The sequence below is a fragment of the Peromyscus californicus genome, unplaced genomic scaffold (assembly GCF_007827085.1).
Source record: "Peromyscus californicus insignis strain IS unplaced genomic scaffold, ASM782708v3 Scaffold_20__1_contigs__length_68692818, whole genome shotgun sequence".
Lineage (NCBI taxonomy): Eukaryota > Metazoa > Chordata > Mammalia > Rodentia > Cricetidae > Peromyscus > Peromyscus californicus.
Genome location: NW_026294503.1, coordinates 13259446 through 13270060, shown reverse-complemented (window position 1 = coordinate 13270060; position 10615 = coordinate 13259446). Strand labels below are relative to the sequence as shown.

The 10615-nt window shown below is 37.2% G+C and overlaps 1 non-coding gene across 1 annotated transcript; it reads left to right on the top strand.

The window, feature by feature from the left end:
* The first annotated feature begins 895 nt into the window (after nucleotides 1-895).
* Trnar-ccu (transfer RNA arginine (anticodon CCU)) lies at nucleotides 896-969 on the top strand. Its single transcript has one exon. It is a non-coding gene; the product is annotated as a tRNA-Arg (tRNA).
* The last annotated feature ends 9646 nt before the right edge of the window (nucleotides 970-10615 follow it).

The following is a 10615-nucleotide window of genomic DNA, read 5'->3' as shown; positions in this document are numbered from 1 at the left end:
ATTTGTGCAGGTATACCCATGATGGCCATAACTTCTAGCAAATGAGTGATTACAGAATCAGCTTTTTCAGAACTCAAAGCAGTTGCCCATTGAAATCCTGAATAAGTATCAATAGTATGGTGTACATATTTCAGTTTTCCAAATTCTGCAAAGTGAAACACGTCCATATGCCAGATTTCATTCCTTTGAGTACCCTTTGGGTTACATCCTGCTAGTAATGGTGTTTGATTGTAGAAGGAACAAGTAGGACATTTCTTTACTATTTCTTTGGCTTGTTGCCAGGTTATGGAAAAAATCCTTTTTTAAACCTTTACTATTGACATGATGTTTTTTATGAAATTCTGAGGCCTCCAGTACATTTCCTATCAATAATTTATCAATCTCATCATTGCCTTGTGCTAGAGGGCCTGGCAGACCAGTATGGGATCGGATGTGAGTTATATATAAGGGATGACTCCTTTTCCTGATTGTATCTTGTAATTGAATAAATAGTGAAGTTAATTCTGAAGCATCAGGGATAAATTCTGCAGTCTCAATATGTAATACTACTCTTTCAGCATACTGAGAGTCAGTTACTATGTTGAGAGGTTCTGAAAAATCCATTAATACCAACAGAATAGCATATAATTCTGATTTTTGAACTGAATTATAAGGACTTTGAACCACTTTACTTAAATTTTCTGATTTCCTTTCCTTGTTTGTTGGCATCTGTATAAAATGTACGAACTCTAGATGTGGGTTTTTCCCGTACAATTCAAAGCAAGATCCAATCAGCTCTCTTTATAAGATCAATTCTATCGCTTTTGGGATATTTGCTGTTAATTTCTCCCAAATAGTTACTGCAAGCTCTTTGCCAAGTACAGTCAGTGCTCTTAACCACTGAGCCATCTCTCCAGCCCTGGCTAGCTCAGTTGGTAGAGCATGAGACTCCTAATCTCAGGGTCGTGGGTTCGAGCCCCATGTTGGGCACCAAATGTAGATGTAACCAACCGTCTTATTCAATAAGAAACACAGAGACAATTCAGAGAAGAAAGCCAAGAGGTCAGAACTAAGAGCCTTACCCTTCCTGCTTCAGCCAAAAGAGCTCTCCGAAAAAGGGACCTATTTCCTGTGTGTATGTCTTTATATAGTCTAGCTGTTCTGCCTTCTCCTTGGTTGTAAACCCAAACACATGACTGCCTCTGTAGAGACTTCCAGGTCTTCTATGGTTGGTATTGAGATTAAAGGCGTGTGTCTCCAATGCTGGCTGTATCCTTGAACACACAGAGATCTACCTAGCTCTGTCTACCAAGTGCTGGGATTAAAGGCGTGCACCACCACTGCCACACTCTTGCTATGGTTCTAATAGCTCTGACCCCCAGGCAACTTTATTTATTTACATACAAATAAAATCACATTTCAGTACAAATAAAATACCACCATAGACTTCCATCATTTTGTGAATTTATCCCTATGTTCAAACAATAATTTCATGCCAGTCAAGGAATCACAGAACATGTTGTACATGCATGGCTCAGTCTCCAAATTTCATATTCTTTACAGTTTGTTTTGGTCATTTTTGTTTCTTTGCACTTACATTACATTTTTAACTAAAACCTTGTCAATTTATGTAAAAGCTTCTGTTGGCATTTTGAGAGCAATTATTTTTACTCTGTAGAGACATTTGTGGAAAACTGCCATGTTAAAAGTTATTGAATCTTTAAATAAAGAGAAAATGACATTTTATTTACTTAGCTTTTCACTTTTTAAAGCAAAGTGGTGAAATTCTCAGTGTAAGACATACTTGTTAAGTTGTGTTTAATACCAAGGGAAACTCTTGTTTTCAGGCAGCATTAAAAGGAAACTAAATAATTTTTTTGTACATCTAAGTTTGTTGTGCTTTCCAATTGGAATAATCAAGCTTTTCTAATATGATCTAATGTAAACTTGGGGTTTTGGCTTTCCAAGGAAGGTTAAAACCTAACACGTCATGAGTAGCTAGTCATTCTTTGGGAGGGGAAATAAGCAACCAATGTTTCTGTCTATTAGGTCATTTTATTTTTTTTTCCAGTAATTTCATAAAGATACTGTAAGTGGGAGTCATGGCTATAATGCCATCTATTGGTTGTATGTTTCTATTAGAAAACATTTAATTAATTATTTTTTCGAAGGTAGAGAGAAGAAACATTTCTAGCCCTAGCCTGATAAGCCTGCATGATTCTTTTTCATTGTTGCTAGGCTCTTTTCTTAATGTATTTCATGTTTTGAGAAATAGTAAATATCTGAAAAAGAAGTGGATATTATTTTGTTGGTTAAGGTTCAATTTGTTCATTTTAAAATGAATTTTATTTGAGATGAATAAGTTAAAGATTACATTTAATGTGGATAAAGTAAATTTTCTCTTCCCGAGGGTTACTATTAATTAAATATAGTAACACTTATTCACAGATTTTTCAAAATAAACATGGCATGTGTGAACTATTAGTGCCATGGATCTCAACCTTCCTAATGCCACAATCCTTTAATACAGTTCCTCATGTTGTGGTGATCCTAACCATAAAATAATTTTTGATTCTACTTCATAACCACAATTTTGGTACTGTTATGAATTGTAATGTAAATATCTGTGTTTTCTGATAGTCTTTGGTGACTCTGTTGAAGTGATTGTTTGACCTCCAAAGGGTTCCCACACTACTTGTAAACTGTAGTGTTAGTGGGACAATATTTCTTGGATTATTCCTGATGGGATAAGAAAAATACAAAAGTGAATGTTTCTATAATGGGGCATAAATTTATACTAGAAATGCCTAATCCAAAATATTTCTCCCATTAATGTTTCTAAAATGACTTTCATTTCATAAGGGTTGACTTACTATATGTGGTGGTTTGAAAGAAAATGGTCTCCAAAGGGAGTAGCACTATTAGGAGGTGTGGCCTTGTTGGAGGAGGTGTGGTCTTGTTGAAGGACATTTGTCACTGTGGAGGCAGGCTTTGAGTTTGCATATATGCTCAAGATGCTGCCCAGTGTCTTAGATAACATTCTGTCACTGGCAAGGTGTGGGTCTCTGAACTACTTCTCCAGCACCATGTCTTCCTGCATGCTGCTATGCTTTACACCATGATGATAATGGACTAAACCTCTGAAACTTTAAGCTGTCACTTCAATTAAATGTTTTACTTTATAAGACCTGCCATGGTCATGATGTCTTTTCACAGCAATTAAAAAAAAACCTATCTAAGACAGTATCTATTATTATAATATTATCTGTTGCGAATGTTCCAAATATTGATGATATTGCAAATATGCAAATATATTGCAAAATAATTTTTGGTATGTGTCATTTGATTGTAACAACAGTATTCACCTATGGGAATAAAAATGATGTAAGATAATTGTGAAAACTGAATGAAAATCTTAATGAATAAAGCATGGGAGAGACTATTTCCTTCATAAATAACATGCTAGTTTGGTTTGGTTGTATCTGTAGGTTCCCTATCATGATTTTAATGTCCCTTGCTCATAGAACCCCTCCTCTCTCTCTTCGACTGGACTCCTGGAGCTCAGCCTGGTGCTTGGCTGTGGATCTCTGCCTCTGCTTCCACCAGTTCTTGGATGAAGGCACTATGATGACAGTTAGGGTATTCACTGACCTGATTACTGGGGTAAGTCAGTTCAGGTACCTTCTCCATTATTGCTGGGGTCATCCTTGTGGATTCCTGGGAACTTCTGTAGCACCCGGTTTCTCCCTATATCTTCCTCTTTCATAGTATCTCTTTCATTGCTCTACCACTCCATCCCTGTTCCAGCTCTATTGCCCCAACTCATCCCCAGTTTGCTCATGAAGATCTCATCTAGTTCCACTTCCCAGGGCAATCTATGTGTGTAGCTAGAGTTTTCCTGCCTGGCCCACAGTCAGGACAAATCTTTGTCACCCGCCAGTCCCACAGCCATCAGACCCAACCAAGTAAACACAGAGACTTACATTGTTTACAAACTGTATGGCCGTGGCAGGCTTCTTACTAACTGTTCTTACATCTTAAATTAATCCATTCCCACAAATCTATACCCTGCCACGCGGCTAGTGGCTTACCGGAATCTTCACATGCTGCTTGTCCTGGTGGCAGCTGGCAGTGTCTCCTTCTGCCTTCCTGTTCTTTCTTTTCTCCTCTCTGTTAGTCCCGCCTATACTTGCTGCTTAGCCACTGGCCAATCAGTGTTTTATTTATTGACCAATCAGAGCAACACATTTGCCATACAGAACATCCCACAGCATATGTGTCTCTCTTAGGATCCTCTTTGTTAGCTAGCTTCTCTGGAACTGTGGGTTGTAGTCTGGTTATCTTTTGCTTTACATATAGTCTCCACTTATGAGCAAGTACATACCATGTTTGTCCTTCTGAGTCTGGGTTACCTCACTCAGGATGAACTTTAAGACTAAGAGCTGTGAAGCCTCCATGGGACTGGACTAGGCTCTTTTTGCATAAGCAAGACAGTTGTGTAGCTTGATCTGCTTAAAGGGCCCCCTGGCAGTAGGATCAGGATCCATCCCTGGTGCATGATCTGGCTTTTTGGAGCCCACTACCTTTGGTGGGACACCTTGCACAGCCTTGATGCAGGGGGAGAGGCTTGGACCTGCCTCAGCTGAATATACTGCTCTGCTGACACCCCATGGGAGGCCTTACCTTGTCTGAGGAGCAAATGGGGGAGGTTGGAGGGACAAGTCTGGGGGGAGGGAGGAGGGAAGAGAGGGGGATCTGTGGTTGGTATGTGAAATGAATTAAAAAATAGCATGCTAACAAGGGCTTACTTATAAGATTTACATCAAGTCATTCCATTCACAGATAAAAGGATTTCCTAGTACACAATTACTCAGGTTACATTTCAAAAGATATAACAAAATTAGCATGTTTATGGAATCAATGTCCATATAAAGAAATAGACCACTTCTCCTGATATGTTTTAATATAAATCATGTTAAAACTTTGCAATTTCCCATGACCTTTAATAGTTTTATCCTTGATGATTTCTTGGCTCTGTCACTTACAAATATCATTTTAGTTTCTTTTCCCAGCATTAATTACTGTTATGTCTATGTGAAATCAATAAAATTTTCATAAGGAACTAGGATTTAGGCATGGTCATCATCAGCATCTCTCTTTAGGAGACTTCTTACGTTTTTCTACTAAAAGCATTAGTCATACATGAAGAAGTACAGTGGGTACTGGAATATCTTAAGTGAAGTTTGTAGTGTTATTTGGAATACTCTTATTAAAATCTAATTTTACAAATAATTATACACCTATCTTGTAAGGTCTGTGATAAAATTCAAGGATACAATTTCATTTAAAATTAAATTGCATTGAACCTATTTTCTGGAGCCAAAAAGAAATTACAGTGGACACATAATATTTTGTGATATATTTGAAGATTTGATATCTATTATTTACAAAAACTATCTACAGGTTTCTATTTTCATGAGTTTGTATCTTTATATATTTGTGGAGATGTAATAGTTAAAATAAAGGAATATTCTATTTTAAAATATAGCATAATGTGGTTAATCACAGACAATAAGAGACAGTGGTAAAACATAATTGCTACAGAGGAGAAAGTTGAGAAAAATACAGGTCGCAATTGTATTTTAAAATTTATTACTATATGACATGTGACAGCTAGGAACACAGCTTCAGAGTATAGCCAGGGCAAGTAAATGCTTCTTTGAAACTTTTTGTGATACTTGCTGTAATTTAAATTTATGTTATGATGAGAAATAATTATAAACATGTAGTTATCATTATCTCACTTATCTAAAATAATTTCCAGAGTTTAAACTTAACATTGCAAAATCAAGTGTCTGAATGGGGCATAAAATTGCATAAACATTTAGTTTCTGCCATTCATCAGAAGATTTGAAGAAAATCCATTGTCTTCAAAGATTTATACCTTGTCAATCAACTATGTCACTCAATTGATAACATTTTCCTCTTACTTTGGTTTTGTCACCTCTCTTTAACTTCTTACTATTCTTTGATCGTTTTTAATGCATTTCCCTCCTGCCAATGAAAATAACTCCCTAAACATAATAACGTGTCATGCTCTAGGAAAGGTGGGGGAAACTTTTCTTTTCTTCTCTCCCTAATCCAACCCCTTAATCTAGGCATATGGTTAATCTTTGGGACATATGCGGATCCCATTGTAAATCTACTTTATATAATTGTCTAAATCCTGAGTAACCAAGTTAACAGAAGATATGGGGTGTGTCCTAGAAGTCTGATGTGAGTAATAGATATTTTGGCACTCAAAATTCTAAATATTTAGAAATTATGTTCTAGAAAGTGCACCAAAGCCCATATATGTGTGTGTGTGTGTGTGTGTGTGTATACATGTACATATATATATATATATATATATATATATATATATATATATATATATATCCAATACATGTATTGTTTAGGCACTGATTCTTTTCTATGCATAAGGGAACCACAGAGCTTTGCTTTTAATTCCTTAACATAGTCCATCATTTTCCAAAGAAAAGACTCTAATTCAGATTCTAAGATATATTTACTTTTCAGATACTTAAGGTTGGAATCCCTTGACCCCACAAGTACAGTAGCAATGCATATGTTGGTATCTTGAGTTTTGTAGCTTAGCAATTACCAATCCATTTATTCATCAGTTTCTCTGCAACTTTGATATGCAATGCTGATAATCCTATAATTGAACACATTAAAATCTAAATTATTTTATTTAAAATATTTATTACATTTTAATTCTTACCAAATCACAGTTCATATTAAAAATGGTATTAATTGTTCCAAATTAAATATATTCCAGGTAGAGGATACCCATGAGCAACCACAGTTTTGTTGGGCCAGGGCAGGTGGAGGACTCCTGAGGTGCCCCGCCAACCCCATGTGGTGCAGTTGGGGCAAAAGACACCCAAGATGCCCCTGCCTGTAGCTTACATGGTGTGGGCCAGGAAGGCATGAGAGACACTGGAGAGGCCCTTCCCACAACCACATGGTGTGAGCAGAGTTGATAACACTAAGATGAGTAAATACCTGGTGGAGAGATGGTAATAGAGAAAGAGGAATGGATAGCTTAGTCACTATGAAGAAAGGCAGAATGGAGATGTGATGGTGGTGAGGAATAGCCTGCTGCCATTGCAGGTTATGTCTGGGTACGTGGTCCTGCAGCAATGGTTTGGGTCGATGTCTGTGGCCCACGTTACCACCAACAGCCACGAGGACATGGTCTTTGCTACTGGTCTGGGCTACTGCTGGGGGTCATGTTGATGTACAAAGGCTGCACAGAGCTGACCCTGAAGGGCTTGAGAGAAGGTAAGCTGGTCCTGCCCCTCACTGGCTATAGCACTCAGGAGAGCAAGTCTGCACCTTGCCTGGGCAGCACAGCGGAGCTAACCCTGATGGTGAGGGCATGGGCCCCTGCTCTGAGAGTATGAGAACAGGTGAGCTGGCCCCACCCCTCACCACCCGTGGGAGACAGAAGTGGCCCTGCCCTCCACATGGGCAATGTGCTTGAGCTAGCCTTGGTGGCTTGATGGTAGGAGAGCTGGCTCAGAGCTGGTCCTATCCCTTGCCAGTTGCAACAAGCAGTAGTGCTGTCCCAGCCCCTCATCTGGATAAAGTGGAAGAGCTGGCCCTGATGTAATGGATGTAGAACTGACTGCCTAACCAACTCAGCTATCACCCAGGCTCAGATCCATGAATTTGGCTTGGCCCACCCCAACATGTACCCCATCTAAGAGCTGCAGCAGCATGTGAAAGATCCAGCAGCAGCAGAACCAAAGCTGCAGGATCTTCATAACACAGGGCAACAATAGGATATCCAGAGGAGTCACAGGGAGGATCCAGTGTTGATAGTATCGCAGAAGCCAAAGGCCTCAATTCAAACTAGTCATTGCAATGAACATTTACAGGTAAATCTATTTGGGCAAAAGGATAGACTGGGCGACATAACATGACACACGACAGCTTCCACAGCATTTTTATTTTATTTTTTTATATTTTTTTTTTGTTTTCTTTTGGGGAAGAGGTTGCAAAGGCAGAAGTCATATACGAAGGGATAGGAGGATAAGTGATATTGGGTTTCATGTTATGAAATTCACAAAGAATAAATAAAAAATTTAAAAAATTGTAATTAATAAATGCTTGCCAGGGAGGCACTCAGGACTAAGTACATGTGCCATGTTTCAAACACATTTTACATTTCCTTTAGTATGTACTCGTGATGGACTAAAATTACTATGGATTTGGGAACTGCCAAACGGTGATTTTAATTTTGTGGCTTTAAATTTCATCCCACTAGTACTGGCAGACATTCTACGTTAAAGGAAACATGGCATTATTCCTGATAAAGTATTTTTTTCTTTGATTGTATCTGTGGATTTTGGGTAGTTGTTTAAAAATATCCAAAATAAAAGCAGTAACTAAGAAATCTAAACAATTTCATATTAAAAATTATTATATTTTAATTTACCCAAATCACAGCTTATATTTAAAATGGTATTAATTATCCAAAATTAAATATATTCAGTAATCAAACTCATTATCTTTGCACTTGACATGTTATATGTATATATGTATTGAAGAATATGGACATCAATCCGAATTGGTATATGATATTGCAAAATATCAAAGAAAATTTTAAAAATTAATCAAAATAAAAGAAAAATCTATTGACAATATTTAAAAAAATGATATCACAAGTTATTTACCACTACTAAATTGAATTAAATTCAAATTGAAAGAATTAAATTTTGAAATTTGGTGAGAGCAAACCAAATTTTGCTCTTTTTGTAGAATTTAAGATATGCTAGGACACTGTGCATTTTATACTATTCTTTATTGTCATCGCCCCAATGCAAACATTATTCACATAGTCTGAGTTGTTAATAATAACATATAATAATAAGTTGTGGGATGTTCTGTATAGCAAATGTGTTGCTGATTAGTCAATAAATAAAACACTGATTGGCCATTGGCTAGGCAGGAAGTATAGGCAGGACAAGGAGGAGAATAAAGCTGGGAAGTGGAAGGCTGAGTCAGAGAGACACTGCCAGCCGCCAGGATGAGAAACAGCATGTGAAGATGCCGGTATGCCACGAGCCATGTGGCAAGGTATAGATTAATGGAAATGGATTAATTTAAGCTATTAGAACAGTTAGCAAGAAGCTTGCCACGGCCATACAGTTTGTAACCAATATAAGTCTCTGTGTTTACTTGGTCGGGTCTGAGCTGCTGTGGGACTGGCGGGTGACAGAGATTTGTCCTGACTGTGGGTCAGGCAGGAAAACTCTAGCTACAAAGTAAAGTGTAATTATTAGATTGACGGGATTCAACTAAAATAAAATCTAAATAAATTTTTAGTGAAAAGAGAATGTTCTTTTAATACATATTGTAGTATGACTATCAAATACTTAGTCCCAGTAATATATTCTTATTTATACATACCAATTAAACTATTTGAATGTATGAACGAACAATAAATGCATATTGGAGACCAAATGATAGTATTAGTCACTCAGTAAGAATAGAATTAGATATAAAATACATAATGCCATCACATCAGGAAAACAGCCCACTCTTTTTATATTATAGAGGGACCACCGAAACAACCACAACAAAAAATTTTATGATGTGGGAGTTAAGATATTTCAGATAACATATGTTGAATGAATCCTAAATGGTCTTTTAATAAAAATTCGGAGCCAGATATTGGGGTAAATGTTGAAAGATCAGAGGAAACAAAGGAACAAACCACAGCCACTTTTCACCTCGCCAACTCCACGAATCCTCTGACTGAATGCCCCTGAGTCCTCATCCAAAAGGGCTCAGTTCCTGTCTGCTCTCACTTTACATGCCTTTCTCGACCCAGCTAAATCACTTGCTGTCTCAACCTTCCTAGTACTGGGATTAATGGGTTGTGTACTTCCCAAATACTGGTAGCAAAGGCATGAAATCTCAAGTGCTGGGATTAAAGGTGTGTGCCACCACTGCCTGACCTCTGTGTTTAACTCTGTGGCTGCCTCTGTCCTATGATCTGACCTTCAGGCAAGCTTTATTTCTTAGATTACAAATATCACCACAAACATATGCAACAAAGATATACTCAGAGCAACTTACAACTTTATTGTCACAAACAAAGGATTTTATGACACATAATTTAAATGCATCTCACATAATTATTTGTGGTGTGTGAGGCATGGTCTTATTCTGTAGCTTACCCTGCCTTGAACTTCAATGAACTTAAAATCTTTTGTTTGCTTCCCAAGTACTGTCATTTCAGAACTCAACCATACAGGGTTAAACGCATTTTAAATCTAATACTAAAAATGCAGCTTTTCATAAAAATACATAAGTAGTTTTCTGCACTATGAAGTCAAAGAGGAAACCTGACAATGTTTGGACTTGCAGCATTTCATCATCCAAATAAGTGCTTTTCAAATATGTATAGCAGTGTGATTCCCTATTGAAAAGTCAGGAAGTGGAATAAAATTAGATAATTTTATATTATACATGAAAAGTCGAAGTCAGTAATAAATAAGAGAAAATGTACTATTGTATAGGGGTGAGTTTGAATTTAAATGAATAAAGCCAAAACAATTCA